Here is a 20,872-nt window from a genome sequence, read left to right on the forward strand (position 1 = left end):
ACATGCACGGGTTTTGTTTACTAATATGAAATTGTTAATAGATATTTTTTTCTGAGAATATTAAACAAAGCAAGTGACTTGATCCAATGGTTGATGCGTTTCATATTAGCTCATTGTTACGGGTTCGAATAATTGCATGTTTTCATTTTTAATAAATAAAAAGGAACCCATAAATGGAAACACCTTTAGCCAGTCTCGAACCCTTGCCCTAAAGCATGTAATAACATCCTTTGCCACTAAGTTTTATTCATTTATTATGTGTAGTTCATATATATATTCATAACCGCTGAATGATAAATCATTTATGTACTAGTTATTTAAAAAATTGTGTGTCTCTAAGCTATGCTCAACATGCAATATTATGTTAAATACTAGTATGTGTTGGATTCGATCCTTTACCTTGTGTTTGGATCAGAAATTTCAAAATTTCAAGGAATTTGAAATGCTCAGAATTTGAATTGCTTTGATTTTAATTTTCTTCATTTTTCAAATACTTTGTTTGGATAAATCAATTCAAATTTCTTCCATTTTAAATTCTTTGTTTGGATAGGGCAATTCAATTTCCTCCATATGCAAAATTTTAATTTTATATTTTAAATAGATGAAATTTTAATATTAAACTTTATAGAAAATAAACACAATCTAATTTTGAAATATTAAGTAAAAAATATTTTCAATTTTTAATAATTTATAATACAAAATATTGATAATTTTAACTAGGGTTGTTATTCCTAACCACAACCAGTGATGTTTTTAAACCGACATCAACCAAGACTATTTATTGGTCGACATCAAATAGGGTTTTTTTTGTCAAAGTAGTCGGGAATATTTGTCAGCTGATGTTAGTCGGGGCTATTTTTTGGCTGACGTTAGTCGGGGCTATTTTTTGGCTGACGTTAGTCGGGACTATTTTTTGGCTAACGTTGGTTGAGGCTATTTTTTAGCCGATGTTGGCTAGATTTTTTTTACCAACGTCAGCTAGGGTTTGTTTGGCCGACATCGGCTAGGGTCTTTTCGAACAACATTGACCAAGGCTATTTTTAGCCAACGTCAGCCTAAACAATCCTGGCAGGCGTTGACAAAAAAATCTACCCAATATCGGCTAAAAAATAGCTTGGTCGATGTCGACCAATAAAGCCTACCCGATGTCGGTTGAAAAACATCATTGGTCAACATTGGCCGAAATATACCTAGTCGAAGTTGACTAAAACAATAGCTCTGACCAATGTCGGACAAAAAACCCTACCCAACATTGACTATAAAATAGTCTTGGCTGATGTTGACTAAAAAATAGCTCTGACCGATGTCAACCGAAAAAACTCTAGTGGATGACGATTGTAAGAACCTAGTCGATGTCGACTAAAAATATCATGTCCGATGTTGGTCAAAAGTACCTAGCTGGTGCTAGCAGAAAAAACCCTAGCCAACATCAACCAAAAAACCTAGCTAATGTGGTTAAGAAATAGCTCTGGCTGATGTCAGCCAGAAAACCCTAGTCGATGTCAGCAAAAAAATCCTAACCGACGTCGGCTAAGAAAATCTAGTTGACATAAGCCAAAACACCATAGCTAACATCGGCTAAAAACTAATCCTAGTCGATATTGACTGGAAAAATCTAGCTGACGTCAGTTGAAAAACCCTAACATGTGTCTACACAAAAGTTAGTCATGACCAATGTCAGTAGAAAAAATCTAGCCAACATCAGCCAAAAAAATCATTGGTCAACATCAACTGAAAAAACCTGGATGACAACGGCAAAAAAAATCCATGGCCGACATTAGCAAAAAATTTCCATGACCGACGTCAGTGAGAAAATAACCAACATCATCTAAAAAAAATCTTAGCTGATATCAACAAAAAATAGCTTTGGTTGACATCATACAAAAAAATTCTGACCGAAAAAATCTATACCAATGTCAAGTGAAAAACAACTTATGTTGATATCGGCCGTAAAAACTTTGGTCACCCGTAGTTGTGAGTGTTGAGCGAGAAAAAGTCGCAAGCAAGAACGTGAGTTAGAGTGAGCATCTCTGAAAAAAGAATTTCAAATTCTATATTTTTTGAGAGAATTTGAAATCTCACTATTTTAGTCAATTAAAATGATTCATAAAAATACCAAAAATTAAATCTCCTTTCAAATACTCTATCCAAACAAGCTATTTTATCATAAATCATTTTAAATTCCTTGAAAAAATGAATTCCTCTGTTAAATTGCTCCATCCAAACACACTATTAAAGTTTATTACATGTTGAATGAATATACATACAATATTATTTTGAATTGGTATGATTGTTATACATGTAACTTTTATGATTTAATATTGAGCACATTTGCATTATTAAGTATGTTATGCAAAGATTATTTTTAAATGTTAAGTGATTAATATAATTTTATTAAATTAGAGAGTAGCCACAACATGTTTAATTGAGTAAAACTATATGCTAAATTTATAATCACATTAGAAATATTAATTGTGATTAATCATATGTAATGTGATGAAATCTACCCACAAGAATTTTGTTGTATTTGTATGATTAATTACGATAAAATATTAGATTATATTTCTTAATTTACCCACAGGAATTAAGGAAAAGAACATGATTTAATAGTTTTATCATAAAGTTGCATGATGAATCTAATTGAGTAGGACTTTAGCCCACAGGCAAGTTTTGTGTCACTAGATTCATATATTGAGACATGATTTGCATTGGCAAAACATGACATTTGTTTAGTCTCAAATTTGCTTAATGAGCATGTGTGTTTGTTTGTAGTTTCACAATTTATGAATATTTCTTGTGACCTTCCCATATTGAAAGGTGATAATTATAAGGTTTGGAAGGAAAGAATTCTCCTTCATTTGGGCTGGATGGATATTGACTATGCTATAAAGAAGGATGAGCCACCGGCTATTACTGAAACTAGCAAACTTGATGTTGTTGACCTTTATGAAAGGTGGGAGAGATCTAATCGTCTCTCCGTTATGTTCATAAAAACCAACATATCCGCTAGTATTCGGGGTTCAGTTGACCAGCATGATAAGGTCAGAGATCTATTAAAAGCTATTAATGAACAGTTTACGACCTCTGAGAAGTTGCTTGCTAGCACACTCATTATGCAATTCTCTTCCATTAAGCTTACTGGAACGAGAGGTGTACGTGAACATATCATGCGCTTAAGGGACATAGTGGCTCCGTTGAAAACCCTGGAAGTTACCATGTCTAAATCCATCCTAGTACATTTCATTTTGTGCACCCTACCTCAACAATATGCACCCTTTAAAATCTCCTACGAGGTGTACGTGAACATATCATGCGCTTAAGGGACATAGTGGCTCCGTTGAAAACCCTGGAAGTTACCATGTCTAAATCCATCCTAGTACATTTCATTTTGTGCACCCTACCTCAACAATATGCACCCTTTAAAATCTCCTACAACACACATAAGGATAAATGGTCTGTTAATGAACTGATGACCAAGTGTGTTCTAGAAGAGGAGAGATTGGTAATGGAAGAGGGTGAAAAGGTAAATTTGACTACTTCTGCTTTTGGAAAGGATAGGAAGAAGTCTCTAGGCACCAGTAAAGGAAAGATTCTGATTCAACCAACAATTAAAAAAGATTCAAAGTGTTTCTTCTGTAAAAACAAGGGACACATAAAGAAGGACTGCCCCAAATTTAAAAGTTGGTTTGAGAAGAAAGGTACACCATTTACTTTCGTTTGTTATGAATCTAATTTGATTAATGTGAATCATAATACATGGTGGATTGACTCTGGTTCTACAATCCATGTTTCTAATACCTTGCAGGGTATGGAAAGCCTAAGGAAGCTAGTGGGAAGTGAGCAGTGCATCTACTCAGGGAGTAGGATGAGCTCGCATGTAGAGGCCATTGGAACGTGCATCTTAGTTTTAAGTAGTGGCTTTAAATTACATTTGGAGAAATTTTTTATGTTCGTAGTTTTTGTAAAAACTTAATTTCTATTTCTAAACTTGCACCCTTGGGATTCTATTTTAATTTTACAGACTTTTGTTTTAATTTACTGAATAAATCTGAAATTATTGGTTGTGGTCAATTGATTGATGGTCTTTATTCGATTGAATTGAAAAGCGACACTACTTATAATTCTATGCACGTTTCTGTTGGGTTAAAATGATGTATTGTGAATGAAGAATCCTCTATGTTGTGGCACCGAAGATTAGGACATATCTCTATTGAGAGAATTAAGCGATTAGTGAATGAAGGAGTACTTAGTACTTTGGATTTCGCTGATTTTGAGACTTTTGTAGATTATATTTAGGGTAAGCAAACTAACAAGTCTAAAAAGGGTGCAAAGAGGAGTACTAATTTATTAGAAATCATACATATAGACATATGTTGTCCAGACATGGATGAAAATAGTCCGAAATACTTTATAACCTTTATAGACGATGATTCACGATATATGTATCTCTACTTACTTCATTCTAAGAATGAAGCTTTAGATGCCTTTAAAGTTTTTAAGGCTGAAGTTGAGAAACAATGTGAAAAACAAATTAAAATCGTGAGATCAGATAGAGGTGGAGAGTACTATGGTAGATACACAGAGGATGGACAAGCACCAGGTCCATTTGTGAAATTTCTTCAAGAACATGGGATTGTTGCCCAGTACACTGTGTCTGGTTCTCCGGATCAGAATGGTGTGGCAGAACGAAGAAATCGAACCTTATTAGACATGGTGAGAAGCATGAGGAGTAATGTAAAGCTTCCTCAATTTTTGTGGATTGATGCACTTAAGACGGCTGCGTATATATTAAATTGAGTTCCAACCAAGGCTCTCTCAAAGACACCTTTTGAGTTATTCAAGGGTTGGAAACAAAGTTTGTGACATATACATGTTTGGGGATGTCCGTCTGAAGTAAGAATTCATAATCCACAAGAGAAAAAACTAGACCCTAGGACTATTACTGGATATTTCATTGGATATGCTGAAAAGTCTAAAGGGTATAGGTTCTATTGTCCATCCCACAACACTAGGATTGTGGAATCAAGGAATGCAAAGTTTCTTGAAAATGACTTGATTAGTGGGAGTGATCAATTTCAGAACATTTCTTCTGAAATGGATCACTATGAAGCTAAACCTTCTGGGACAGGTAATAGATTGGTAGTCATCCCCACCCCTCAAGTTAAAATGGGTGTTAGACAACCAGTGATTGAAGTTCCACAAGCTGTTGAAAGTGATCATGTAGATCAAGTTGTTTGTGAGGAACAACATGATAATGTTGAACAAACTGGTGAAGAACCGGTTGAACAAGATCCTCATCAGGATGACCAAGCAGCATTAAGAATATCTACTAGAGTAAAAAGACAGCAATTCCTAGTGATTATGTAGTGTACCTACAAGAATCAGACTACAACATTGGAGCCGAAAGTGATCCCGAGACGTTTTCACAAGCCATGAGTTCTAAGGAATCAAATTTGTGGTATAATGTTATGAGGGATAAGATGGATTCTATGGCATCTAACCAAGTTTGGGATCTCGTTGAGTTGCCTATTGGTGTAAAAGCCATCGTATGTAGATGGGTCTTCAAAACAAAGAAAGACCCAGAAGGCAACATTGAGAGACATAAGGCAAGACTTGTTGCTAAAGGGTTCACTCAAAGAGAATGAATAGATTACACAGAGACCTTTTCCCTTGTATCTAAGAAAGACTCTCTTCGAGTAATTTTGGCATTAGTAGCTCATTTTGATCTTGAGCTGCATCAAATGGATGTGAAAACGGCATTCCTGAATGGTGATCTAGAAGAAGAGGTTTACATGAAACAACCTGAAGGGTTCTTATCTAGTGTTGGTGAGCACTTAGTCTGCAAGCTTAATAAGTCCATCTATGGATTGAAACAAGCCTCCCGCCAGTGGTATTTAAAATTTCATGAGGTCATTTCTTCATTCAGCTTTGAAGAGAATGTCATGAAACACTGTATATACCAGAAGGTCAGTGGGAGTAAGATTTGTTTCCTTGTATTATACGTAGATAATATTCTACTTGCGGCTAATGAAAAGGGTATGTTATATGAGGTGAAACAATTTCTCTCAAAGAATTTTGATATGAAGGATATAGGAGAGGCATCTTATGTCATAGGCATAAAGATCCATAGAGAAAGATCTCGAGGCATTTTAGGCTTGTCTCAAGAAACTTATAACAACAAAGTTTTAGAGAGATTTAATATGAAAAGTTGTTCACCAAGTGTAGCTCCCATTGTGAAAGGTGATAAACTTGATTTGGGCCAATCCCCAAAAAATGATTTTGAGCAGGAACACATGAAAAATATTCCATATGCTTCAGCAGTTGGAAGCCTTATGTATGCTCAGGTTTGCACTAGACCTGATATTGTGTTCGCTGTTGGAGTTTTGGGAAGATATCAAAGTAATCCAGGTATTGACCATTGGAAAGCTACAAAGAAAGTTATGAGTATTCAAGGGACAAAGGATTACATGCTCATGTACAGACGGACTGGTTGCGTTGATTCACGAAGATCAACATCTGGTTATATTTTTATGTTAACCGGTGGAGCTGTATCTTGGAGAAGTGCCAAGCAAACCTTAACTGCTACTTTCACTATGGAGGCTAAGTTCGTTTCTTGTTTTGAGGCTACCTCTCATGGTGTATGGTTGAAGATTTTCATGTCTGGCCTTAGAGTTGTGAACTCTATTTCTAGGCTTTTAAAGTTATACTGTGACAACTCTACTACGGTATTTATGGCTAAGAACAATAAGAGTGGAAGTCGAAGTAAACACATCGACATTAAATACTTAGCTGTAAGAGAACGCGTTAAAGAAAGGAAAGTTATCATTGAACTCATTAACACAGACATGATGATTGTTGATCCCTTAACTAAAGGCATGCCACCAAAGAATTTTAAGGATCATGTAGTTTGAATGGGACTTGATTCCATAATGTGACATTCATTGTAAGTACATTTATTGTTTTGATGAAATTCTTATTAAGTTTGATGTTTCTCATTTGTTTTGTGAACTTATTTATTTTGAGAAGTATCATTTGAATTTTGACTTAGAATAAGCATGTGGTTTATTCATTAAGTTAAGAGCATTGAGAAACTTGGTATATTGTGATACATGGAAGATAACACTTGTTTTCAGAGGACTTATCGCCATGATTCATATATTTTGTTTCTTGTTGTGATTAGTGATGGGATAAATGGACCAGGTGGGAGAATGTTAGTTTTTTTTCACGTAAGTACCCCATGTCTTCAAGAATAAGCATATGCGGTTTGTTATCTGAATATTTAGTTATGATACTTTGTTATCATGTGGAAAAAATTGTTTCTGATGTGGTCCATATTCTGTTGTAATCATGTAACCATTATCCCACAATTATCTCCCATATTTGCACACTTGAGTTTGTTGATGGCCTTAGCTCTATATAAAGTATGTGATGCTGCTCTGATAGGTCACTGAATCCGCTCCTCCTTTCATATACTAACACCATCAAGTACGAGTGAGCTAGGATTTGGAACCACAATTAGTTATGAAGTTGCCGTGGAGCAAAACTGCAACCCCCACGAACGTTCATAACAACAATAGCAATGGCTGGAGGTTGGTCATGTCTCTTTTAGCTTCCGATGATCCTTTAGATCCTTTCATGATAAATTGCATTCCTTTCACTAGCAGATGCAACTTCAGAATGGTCAATGAAGAAGTGGCATTTCTTGTTGCAATCAAAATAGGATGGAAGGACTATTATTCTAGGATAAGACTTAGATGCAACTTCTTAGGTGTTTTGTGGAGGAGCAGATTGAGGCTAAGGACATGCTCAACATTCAGCGTTAGGTTGGTGGGTGGGTTGGTTTGTTCTTGCCAAGGTTTTTGAAATGCAGTCACAAGGTTTTTGAAATACAGTCACAATTGCAGTCACAATTTGTATTCTTCTTTATCTAATGGGTGTTGTGCCAGTCAGTTATTTTTCTTTTGTCATTGATTTTCTTTTTTTTTTGGGTTGGCTTGGTTTCTTAATCAGAATGGCATAATTTGTGAGCTTTAAGTCTCTACAATTATAATATGATGCCAATGCCATTGTTTAATGACTATAAATTGAAATAATATATATTTTAGTTGATGTTAGATGTTGTCAGTTAGCTGTGGTAGTTGACATTTGTTAGTTGGTTAGCTTGTTAATTGTTAGTTATTACTACAATAAGCTCTACAAATAGAGCACATATCACAGTAATTGGTATATTTTCATTTTGATCAATATAATGAGATACTTTATGGAACTCCTCTTAATATGTTTTTACGCCTCACGAAGTTGGGTTCATCTGTATTTGCTTTCAGATCTATGGTGGACAGTTGATATCACACCTAACATAAGTGGTGTTTTAGAATAACCTTGTTTTAATGTGAAGTTTGTACTTCTGATAACTGTTTTGTCCTGGAGTCTGGATTTGGGCTTACTTTCAAAATACACTAGCAGGGGGTGAGACTCCAATTGCTGCGTCAAAGATAAGAGTGGTATAACGGTAAAGACACTCTTGACACTTGGATTTTACATTAGGTGTATATGAAGGTGGAAAAGATATGTAACTAAGTGACTAAAATCCTTTATTTATGGTGAGGGGTGGTTGCTTGGAGAACAATCCATTCAAGATATAGTTCCCCTGCTATGCACGTTTAAGTTTCCTTTTTTCTAGGAGTTGAGGGGTTGACTAATGTTAAGAAGGCATGTTATCCCCTCTTTCCTCACGAATACTAGGAGATGCTGTTGAATTATTATGTTTAGGCTCCGAAAGCTATGTCGTCATCATAGTGTGACTGTGTGGTATGGGTCTCATAGTTCTCTTGTGCTACTTGCATTGATTTGTAATTGTGGGTTGGGTTGAAGGGTAGAGAATGAAGATATGAGGTCTCTGTCTGAAACAATAACTTTGGTGTGAACAAGAATAAGATAAGGCAGTGATTGACACACTAAACAAAATAAAATAGGACATTTGTTTTTATTCTCTTTTTAAAAGAAACCCACATAGAACACAATTGCTATTTTATGTTTCATCCTGTTCTAGTCTGTTTACTTCCAAACACTATCTAAGAAGAATCAAGTGTTGTTTCATCTGTTTGATTTGTGTACTGTGAAAATTAATTTGTTTATATGATATGCTGTTTTATCTTTGCTCTAAGTAATGCTATTGCTACCATGGCCTGTTGCATAAATACACCTCCAGCCATTGATTTTTCTTTAATTTTGGTAGCCTATGCAAAATAATACTAATAGCGTATTGGTCATAGATATTGATGCCAAGCTTCCAGATTTGGTATGACAAAATTTAAATTTTTAAGGTAACTTTAACAGTTTAATAAATGGGAAAATATTATATCACTTATAGGTACAATGCCAACAAATCAATGGACAATTGTGCCTTTTGCAATGCTGATGGTGACTTCTTGATAGTTCCCCAACAAGGAAGTAAGTCACTAAAACAATTTCCTTGATGGTTCAATGTTAACTAAGAAAGTTGTGTTTGGGTTTAATTTCATTATACTTGTGTGCATATAGTTCTCTCTGCACCTGTATAATTTCCTTGTTGATCTGTGCCAATGAACTTGGCTGGACTTGAATATAAAAGAAATTTCTTAATTGAAGGATGCAATGCATATGAATGACAAATATTGTTCTTTTCCAGGGTTGGTGCATTAGTCTTCTGAATGGGTATTTAAGAGTTGTCTTTGATTTTTTTGTGTAGAATTTTATAGTTAGAATGACAACCAGTTCTCACCATGTTTTTGAATTATTCCATGCATGAATTTCTTCTTTGGCGTTGTGGTTAAATAAAGTTTCATGATGCTTAAGAGTACACTCTAATCCGTCCTGTGGATCACATCTTTTTAGGAATATACCTTTCCCTTTTATTTATATTTTTCATACTGTCTGCTGGATTTGTAGGACTCCTTATCACTACTGAATGTGGAAGATTGAAAGTTTCTCCGGGTGAAATTGCTATAATACCTCACGGTTTTCGTTTTTCTGTGAATCTGCCTGATGGTCCATCCCGCGGTTATGTTGCTGAAATTTTTGGTACTCATTTTCAACTTCCTGATCTGGGACCAATAGGTATCTTTTCTCTTTTACTCTTAAGAAATTTAAGCTACCATATATGTTGCTTGAAAATTCATGGTATGTGAAATTAAAAATAACTTTTTTTTACACTATAGGTGCTAATGGTCTTGCTTCCCCAAGGGATTTCCTTGTTCCTACTGCTTGGTTTGAAGATAAATCTTATCCTGGGTACACCATAGTGCAGAAGTTTGGTGGTGAACTCTTTGATGCAGTACAAGATTTCTCTCCCTTCAATGTTGTTGCTTGGCATGGTAATTATGTTCCATAGAAGGTGGGTGTTTTTCCCTTCTTCATTGTGAGTTATGATTACAATCATAGTATTTTCAGTTTGATAGGGGCATAATTCCTGTGAGATAATTTATGCATCTTAATTAATTTGGCAACTATTATTTTCACTTGCAGTATGATTTAAGCAAATTCTGCCCTTATAATACAGTTCTGTTTGATCATAGTGACCCATCTATCAATACTGGTATGCCTTTTTTGAAAATGAAATTTGTCTTAACCTTCTCTTCTTTTTTTATTTTTTGTTTATGGAAATTGTTTGTTTTTTTTTTTTTTTTTACATTTTTGTTCATATGTGCAGTGTTGACCGCACCAACTGATAAACCTGGAGTGGCATTGCTTGATTTTGTCATTTTCCCACCCAGATGGCTGGTTGCTGAGCATACTTTCCTTCCTCCATATTATCATCGCAATTGCATGAGTGAATTTATGGGCCTTATTCATGGTGGCTATGAGGTATATCATATCAAATTTTGTCTTTTAATCGCTGTTTGTGGGAAGCACGAAGGATTTGCATCTTAATGGTAGTTTTTTTGGTAATATGGGAAAAGAGCAGGATTAGTTTTGGGTCAGTTGAGACAAAATTTTGTCTTCTCTAGTGTTGTGACTAACACATTTGTTTTTGAGGCCAACGCTGATGGATTTCTTCCCGGTGGTGCAAGTCTCCATAATTGTATGACTCCCCATGGTCCTGATACAAAGTCATATGAGGTATGTTTTTTCCTAACAATCATGCAGGTATTAATTCTAGTATGTGCTAGTAGTTCTTGATTTTACAAAATCTTCACTTTAATTTTTGATTTTGTAAAATGTTATTCACTTATGCATGTTTGGACCTGCATCCTATTCTTTCAAAAATCATGTCCTTTGTCATTTTAACAAGGAAGCTTCTTTTATTAGCTTTAGATTTCTATATCAAATATGAAAGTTTTTACTATGATAGACGCGGCACCATTACTATTAGTCCTTTTTAGAATAAAATGTGAAAAATAAAGATGAAAACGATAAAAATGAATAATTTTTTACAGTGTTAGACTAGTAAGAAATTCTTACAGTATCATATACCGAGGTTTACTCCCAAGTGCAAAATCTAGTTATGTGCCATTTGTTGATTTGGTTTGTACATGTAATTTTATATTATCATCTAATCTCAAATTATCATTTGAATTACTTTAAGATAGTTATTTAAAAAATCAATAAAGTTTTCATACATAATAAGTTATGATTGGATGTTTGTGTAAAAAATTTTACTTTATCAGGGCATTTTTTTTTTCAATACAATTTAGGTTCCTTAAAGAAAAAGAAATTTAATTTAGGTGTGCTAAAAGTGAACTCAACCGCAATTGGTGTCAATCCAAATGGTTTCAGGCAAGTTTTATGTACGATGAAAGGGATTGGAATCTTTAAGTTCTGTCCTTGGGAGGGTCTATCTTAGTCATGGTCTCCTTTTTCAAGTGTTCAAGGGAGGGGAAGAGGAGGGGAGAGAATAAAATGGGGGGAGGGGAAGGGAAGGGTAGAGATTTTGATTAGACATTATGTTTGGTTGAGAGGAGCTTGTTTGGTTCACAAGGGGAGGGGAAGAGTTTTAAAAATAAATTTACATTTCTATCCTTGTAATTTTGAATTCCAAAACATAAACTGAGATATTTCACTCATTTTAGTTGAAATGTTTCAAATTTCCTTTCCCTTCCCTCCAAATCCCCCAATATTGGAGGGGAGCAAAAATTAGATGAGGGATTTTGCTCCTCCCTTCCTTCCTTGCTAAAAATTGAACCAAACAAAGTTTAAAAAAAAAAATCCCTCCCCCCTCCTCTCCCTCCAACCAAACACTATGTGAATGTTTGCTAGGCATGGTTTAGGGACTTCTTGATCATCTCCTGCTTTTTCTTTTGGTCCAAGAGTTTTTCATCTTTTTATTATTGGTATTTCTCATATTTATGTAACAGCAGCATAAAATTTACATTATGGTTGGTCTGTAGTCAGTTGAACTCAAACGTGCTTGATTAAACATTTTTTTGCGTAGATTCTAAAATGTTACATATTACCAACTATGAGCAAATAAATTTTAATTTCATTTTCATTTGTTTATGTAACAGCAGCATAAAATTTACATTATGGTTGGTCTGTAGTCAGTTGAACTCAAACGTGCTTGATTAAAAAAACTTGCAGATTTCTATTTTCACTGCACTTATTACCAACTATGAGCAAATAAATTTTAATTTCATTTTCATTTGTTTATGTAACAGCAGCATAAAATTTACATTATGGTTGGTCTGTCAACATGGTAAACCCCAATATAACATTATAAGATTTCCCAAATAAACAGCAAGAGTTTGCTCACTTAATAGCAGAGAATGGTACCTTGTGATGTCCTTTTGATAGTTTTGGTCACAAGGTAAGCTTTGCTAGTCGTGAAGATGTCATCCCTCACCAGGGGTCACGCTCCTCATGATTTTGTATTATTTCAGGAGGTGGCAAGAATGACCCTAGATTTTGATTTTGATACTGACAGATACTATACCAAAGTATTCTGTCAGTATTTTAATTCTCTTGTCAATTTTTAGAATTATATGTAACTTTTGAAAATGAAAACAAAGTGAAAACATGATGCACACTAGTAATTAAGTAATTAACATGAAAACTATTTCATTCTTCTATTTCCCTTTCCAATGCTCAGAACCTGTATGTGGCCCCAAGTCCAGACTTTCTTTTCCCATTGTTCCTGCTGTGTGCATCCTAGATCTACAGGTTAACCATTTGCAGCTGACCCATCAAATCAATTCTTTGTTAAGTTGTATTGTTGTAAATTTTCAAGCGGTCAACAGAAATCTTTGTATTTCACCAGTAGTCCATTACTACACACAATTCTTGTCATATTACTTGTGCTGTTTTAAAATATTCAATTGCTTTAGAAAAGAAACTTCACTGTTGTTGGAGTTCCTTATGCTTCGCTTCTTATTCTATCACTAGGCTGCTGTCACCTTCGTGCAGAATTCACCTCATATTATCAGTTTTTGGATAGTCATATAATCCCATCTCTCCCATACTCCATCTATCAGTAAGCTCTCTATCAATTTTATGTAGAACTGTCAAAACAGGCCAGCCCAACCTACCTTGGCTCACTTAATAAGTGGATCAACCCAGCCCACCTTTGAGACTTTGTTTGACTAAGTCACTAAGTGAGCTGAGGCATGATGCGTGAACTGAATGGCTCCTGTTTTTTTAGTGAGTGAGCTGAGGGCAGGGTTTTTTTAGTACCTAGGCAACTTGCTTGCCAACCCGGCCCCCCATGAGTTCAACCCAGTGGTCAGGCCATTTTGTTGCTTTTACTGGTAAGAGTTTTTTTCCAACCCAACTTGGCCCAAACCTATGGTAAGGCTGGGTTGGCCCACGGGTTATGATCCATTTTGATGGGCTCTAAATTTTTTTGGGTGGCTTCTTTGTTTTTCTTTCACAAAATCGATTTCCACTTAGATGCAGTCACACGTTCCTAAATTTCTTCAAGCCTTCAATAAAATAGTTTTTGAGATTGGTTGTTTAAGACAATTTGGGCCAATAATGGCAGGTACTATATGCAAGAGTCAAAGGGAAATGAAGGGGCAAAGGAACTTTGGCATGAGCCTTGGTAAGCAAGGTTAAGGTAGGACATGGTTGAGATTAGAAAGGTTTTGAAGGTAAAATATGAGAAGGAAATAGCTGACATAATACAAGATCTATTGCTCCTTATTTCGGCATCTGCTCCCAATATGCAGCAACGAAACTTGTTGGGAACAATTGCTTTCTGAGTTTCTTTAGTGAGTGACATGAACTTTAAAACTCGTTTAGCTTAGCTAATAGTCGTAGTTGTAGCATATAGTCATATAATGTATTGGGACAATGTAAAAACGATGTCTCTATGAAACAAAGCAATTTTGCCATCTTTAAAGGACTTCTGTGCAAACCATATAACAATTTTTGTGCAAATATCTTTTCGGCTGCTGTTTTCTATATGAAGAGCTAATTGAGAGCACTCATAGGTAAGCAGGGCCCCACATTCACACTTATGTGGGGAACACACATGACATGGCACTTGAGTTTTTATTTATTTATATATTAAATCATTCCTATTTGACATAGAGACATTAAATTTGAACATCACACCTAGAGAGAATTTGAACTTAATTCACTATGAAAACTAACCTCTTTTACTAGACTTAATTTTAGTTGATATGCAAGAATTTAGTTATCATAAAGGAAAATAAAAATAAATTTTCTTTTAGAATTTAAACTTATGACTTAATTCAATCTCACAAAATTGACTTGTAAGATAAATATTAGAGGTGTTTATAACTAGTCTTGTTCCATCTACTTGAATTAGCCAATACAGATTTTTGATGTTGTATACTTTAATTTTACAATTTAACTATATATAATCTTAAGATTAATATATTGGACCAAGTTTAAGTTTTTTTAAATAATGTTTTAATAAAGGCTTAATTATATAATGAGTCTCTTAATTGTATTTTAAAGTTCAGTCTTTAATTATTTAAAATGAAATAATTATACCATTTTCATTAGATTGATGAAAATTGATACTTTTTGCATTAGTTGTTAAAATAATTAATGTAAAACGTATTTTTTAAATTGATTGCTTGACAATCAATGTAAAAGGTTCATAAAGTTTGAGATGTCTTTTTAAAATCGAATGTTAACATAACTAATGTAAAATGTTGTATTTTTAAAATCGGTTGCTTGACAATCGATGTAAAAGGCTCAATTTGGTAAAGTTTTGAAGATATCTTTTTACATCGGTTGTCAAACAATTAATTTTAGAAATATAATGTTTTACATCAATTGTGTTGACAACTAATAAAAAAAAAATCTATTTTCACCAAATAATTAAGAGATATGATGGAAAAGATATAGTTGTTTCATTCTAAATAATTGAAAGATCAAATTAAACATTTTAAAAATTGAGGGATCAAATTAAACCTTAAAATATAAAATATAATTAAGTTTTTAATAAAATAATGATTAAAACATATTTTTCATCCCATAAAATTATTAAAGTATGAATTTCATCCCTCTAATTTTTTTTTGTTTTCTCGTTGTCGCAAAATTGAAATAAGCTAAGCTTGGTTAATTTTCATACTTAACCTCTCACTCTTTTATTGATATTTTTTTTTTTCGATTTTGGGTGTTAATAATCCTTGCAAACTGCAAAATAGTCGCCACAAAATTTTAAGTCCCTTTTCCAAAACTTTCAACCACCCACATTCCGCGACCAGATGGAAATGCACCTGCAAATTCTCCCATGACTTCCCTTCCTCTTCAACAAAAAAATCATCAACGCCAAAGCCTTCTACAAAGGCTACAACTCCTAGCTCGAAAAACCAATCGACGAGTCTGAGGAATCAAAGTCTCCACGTGACACCGAATGCCATGACACACCCCGCGTCAATCGTCGTAGACACTGTCGTCTCCAATGCAAGCCTTTTCCACTACGCAAAATAAGCCTTTTTTCTTTTCCACCGTAGATTGAGAGTTTGTGGCATACGTAATTCTGGAAGATGGAAGACTTTTCGGTGGGGTGTCTTTGTATTACGACGAAAGTTTACTTGATTTTATGCTTCCGTTGGTTTATGTTAAGGATTGTGGGGTAGGTACTATTAATTACATGGCTTCTAAAGTTTGAGTCCACGGTGGGAATGATTATGACAAACTCTAAAGCGAATGGTGGACATCTTCTCACATATGCACATCTTTTAGCAGATACACTGGTGATTGGTGGGTCAAACGGCAGGCTACAAGATGAAGAAAGTTAGGAAAAAAGAGATTTAAAATTTGACTGTGGTTTTTTTTTTTTTTAAATTTTGTGGATGATTTTTAATCCCCAACATAGTAAAAAGAGAGTATCCAACAATGAGACCAATAAAAGTGACATGTAAGAAGGATAATGACACAGAAATAAGAATCAATGGAACTCAAATCCAAAAAAAAAATACATTTTAATTTTGAGGACAAAAAATGAATAATTTTTTTTTTGTAGTGATGAATTTGTTGGACAAGTGACCTCAATAATTTAAAAGGGGGTAAATTAAGTCCTAAAATTTTTTTCACTAACAAATTTTAACTCCTTTTTAAATGATTTACGATAGACTTAGAATGTAGAATTATATACACACGTGAAATTCTTTTAACAAATAAATTAAGACTTTATCTTTTTCTTGATCTTGTTTGCTTGATCTTGAATTAATCTTAAAGCAATTTTTGCTTGCTTAACCTTGAATATTTATTGATGTAATCATGTTTACTTATACTTTGACATCATTAAAAACCTGTATACATACATTTACATTTACATTTTTCCCTTTTTTGATGATGACAACTATTATTAAGTAAATTCTTTTTGACATTATCAAAAGCTGCATGATTTCCAAATTTCATACTTATTAAATTATACAGACTTGAACCTATATGCATATTTTGGGATTGTTTAAATAAAAAATGAAGTTAAATTTTTAATGAAATCTAGATAAAAATGATAAGTGAATATAATATTGAAATTAAAGTACAATATTCAAAATATTTTACGGGGATGGAAAAACATATTTTATTCTAAAATATTTTTTTTCTTTTTTTTAAATTTATTTTAAAAATACTTTTTTTAGAATATTTTATTTTTAAAGTCAGGCTTCCCTTGGAATTCAGCCTTCCACTTTCAGATTCTACATATACTACTACTAGAGTGGAGAATGCCTCTACTACCTGTGCTAGCAAACAAACAAATACTATAGTAGAGTAGGAATACGGGAGGGAGATAGTTTACGCGTTAAGTTGAAAGTGGGAAAGCTCTCAGTAAGTATATACTTTTTATCCCTTCACATTCAAGTCAAGTATTGAGAAGGTATCTAGCCAATGAGGCAAGTTAAGTCATGAAAAATTTTGTCCACAACAAAAGTTTTGTCGATTTTGTCAAAAACTTTTATAGGCCTTAATTAGGTTTAGGTGGAGTTTACAAAATTGATCCTATCAAAATTTTGGTCCACGTAAAAACATAAATAAACCTATTTTAATTTCGTTCTAGGTTGATGGGTATCTATTTTAAATTTGGTCTAGGTTGAGGAGTACTCAAATGATATTTTTAATTGATATGGGACTACAAGTGACCACTAAGACAACAACTAGGCCATAATTAAGGTGAGGTAGGAGTGATCAATACTCTTTGTCACACCTAGATGTATGGACCTGAAACATAATAATGCAATCAGTTCAATAAATGTGTTTAAAATATGTTTTAAGACTATTTTAGAATTGGGGGTGAGGAGTTAACTCAATTTTAACACATCGACTTGGAAGGTAAGAATTAGTGATATTTTATATTATGTCTTTCTATTTTTTTTTCTTTTAGCTCTTATAACAAAATATTATTTTTTAAAGTAAAAAAATCAATTAACACCACATATCAACATTATGAATTGAATAAAAATTTCCAAAAGTTTTTTTTTCTTCTCTTCAAAAGAGCTTTTGCTTTTACTAATTTCAAACTCACGTATCAACATTATGCATTGAATAAAAAATTCCAAAGCAATAATTTTTTTTATCAAAGAGTGACATGTTTTGTTTGAATTAGAAGTGAAATAGAAAAAATAAAAATAAAAACGAGAAGGATGGAAATTGAGAAAAAAATATGTTTAATGACTGATTTGGTTCCTATAATTTCATTATTTGTACCTTTTAGTCCTTATAATTTTAAAGTGGTTTTTTAGTTCCTATAGTTTACATTTTAATTCTCCTAGTTTTTAAGTAATTTTTTTAGTCCTTATAATTTGGATTTTAATTTTCTTTTGGTCATTTTAGTCTTTATACTTTATATTTTAATTCTCTTTTAGTCTTTATCATCAAAATATGAGTAATATTATCAATTACAATTAACTACAAAAATATTAGCAAGTAGTTCGTAACTAATTTATCATAAGGTAATTTGTAATAAAAATAGTTGATAAATTATAACTAATTTGTAGCAATATATATATATATATATATATATATATTGTAATAAGGACTAAAAGGTAATTAAAATATAAATTATAGGGACTAAAAACATTACTTTCAAACTATAGGGGTTAAAAGAGAATTAAAATATAAATTATGAAGACTAAAAAGATCACTTTTAAACTATAGAGTCTAAAAAATAATTAAAATATAAACTATAAGAACTAAAATATACGAATCGTAAAACTATAGGGTATAAATGAGTAATTTAACCGAAAAAATAAAAAGCAAAAGATGTATTTGTTAAGATGAATAGAAATAGGAATTGAAGAAAAGAAGTGAAAAAAATAAATATATAAAAAATATTTTTATACTGCTTAAAATATAATTTTTTACTCCATTTTTTCTTAACACAAATTATTTGTAATTTTTTGTTATAAAAGTTTATTTAATTTTTAAAAATTATAAAAGAAAAATAAAGCTGCACAAGAAATCATCTCAAAATTGTGCTAAATACTAAGGATTTGAAAAATGGAGGAGTTCATCGAATTTGACGTTTTCTCCTTCCTATTTTTCTTGCAAGCAAATAGAAACATAATGTACATTCCCTCTCATTTCTCTCCCTCATAAATCACCCAATCCAAACATAAGATTAGAATAAATGATTTGGAAAGACATCACTAAACTTCAATTATTTAATTTTGGTCCCCTTACACAAAATTCTATTTTCCTAACTTTAATTTGATTTTTTATGTTTATGATATCTTAAGTGAATACATTAGATTTCCGAATCAAAATAAAATAAACGAAATATTTATAAAATTGAAGGTTGAAATAAAATTTTAATTTTTTAAAATAGAAAGACTAAAATCACTGAAAAAGAGAAGATTAAAATCACAAATCAAAAGAATTAATTAAGGATAATCAAAATTATAATTTAGTATTTTTGTACAAGCAAAATTGAAAAGACGTCTTCATTAAAAATATTATTAACTTATACTTTATTGATGATTAAAGTTTATTAAAAACTATCAAATAACAAAAAAAATGATTAAATGAAAAGTAAAATTAAAATTTGTATATATTACAAGTCTTTTTCTCGTTGATGTTCGGAATCAAACATTGGTGGTCAAAGAATGAAACCCATGGGTAGGGGTGGGAATAGGTCAGGCCAGACCAGACTTTAAAAGGTCTGAGCCTAGCCTACGATGAATTTTTGAGGTCTGAGTCAGGCCTATAGCCTAACAAAGGCTTTTATTTTGACTCGGCCTAACCTTTTTAAAAACCTAACCTAATAGCCTTTTTATATTTGTGTTTTGGAGTAGGAACGTAATAGGAAAAAAGCTAATGGAAAAGGAAACGTTAACCAGAATATGAAAGCCAATAAAAATAATGAGTAATATAAAGGGACACATAACTCACACTTAAATTTTACTTGATTATAGGAATGGAAGTTATGGAACCTAGTTTAAAAAAAATTAATTGTATCCAAAAAATAATATAAGTATAAATTGGTATCCAAAAAATAATATAAATATATATATATAGGCTGACCTATCAGGCTTATAAGACTTTTTAACAAGCCTAAGTCTCGTCTATTTAATTTAATAGGCTTTTAAAAAAGTCTGAGCCTAACCTTTTAATTAAATAAATCAGTTCAAATCAGATTTTATGTAAGTCAAATCGTAGGCCGGCCTGACCTATTCCCGCCTCTACCCGTGCAGATAGTACTGATACCTGGATCTGACTTCATTTTCACAATTAATTATCAGTTATCACACAAAATTCGTACAATTCATCAAATAGTAACACTAACAATAGTTTTCTCAAGTTGAAAATGAGTTTTCTCTCGTCAATAAATGCATGCCCGTTTTCTACGTTTTTTGGTGACGTGCATGCCCGTTTACTAACCCAAAGAAAAAAAAAATGCATGCCATTATCCATCAACATCAAGCCTTCACCTAATCCAGTGTTTTGATAGCCGAATCATATATATTTCCACTGGTTATAAAATTAAGGCATGTAAGGTGTAATAGATACAGTAATTAATGTGATAGAAAATTAAGAAAATGTGAAAATATATAAATAAATGGGCTTATATGAATAATAATGAAAATATTAAAATATATTTTTTTTCTCATAAATATAAAAATATTTAAAATTCATTATTATAAATTTTTTAATTCAAAACAGATTTGGGATATCCAAAGTCACATGTATAACTTTTTTTACATCGATTAGATAAATAAGCAATATAAAAAATATCACATTTAGATTGTTATGTTATGTTTAGTCTTGAATATATGTTTAGATTAAAAAGTAATAAGTTTTAATTTTGTGAGAATAAAAAAATTACTCAAAATTTTATAGAGATAAATTTTAAATATTTTTGAGGAAGAAAAAATTATTTTAGATTCAAGTCTTTGTTTGTCATTGTCATGTGAATCTTATTTCTTCCCAAAAGTTTCCACAATGAATCAGTATTGAATTATAGCTAGACCTTACTCAGCAA

General features: G+C 32.5%; 1 long non-coding RNA gene across 1 annotated transcript; it reads left to right on the top strand.

Moving 5' to 3' along the window:
• Positions 1-7,798: 7,798 nt before the first annotated feature.
• Positions 7,799-14,302, top strand: HGO3 (homogentisate 1,2-dioxygenase). The gene is made up of 7 exons (NR_161266.1): positions 7,799-7,877; positions 9,371-9,450; positions 9,928-10,095; positions 10,197-10,372; positions 10,504-10,573; positions 10,688-11,097; positions 13,952-14,302. It is a non-coding gene; the product is annotated as a homogentisate 1,2-dioxygenase (long non-coding RNA).
• Positions 14,303-20,872: the final 6,570 nt, after the last annotated feature.

This window comes from Glycine max, chromosome 6, assembly GCF_000004515.6.
Source record: "Glycine max cultivar Williams 82 chromosome 6, Glycine_max_v4.0, whole genome shotgun sequence".
Taxonomy (NCBI): domain Eukaryota; kingdom Viridiplantae; phylum Streptophyta; class Magnoliopsida; order Fabales; family Fabaceae; genus Glycine; species Glycine max.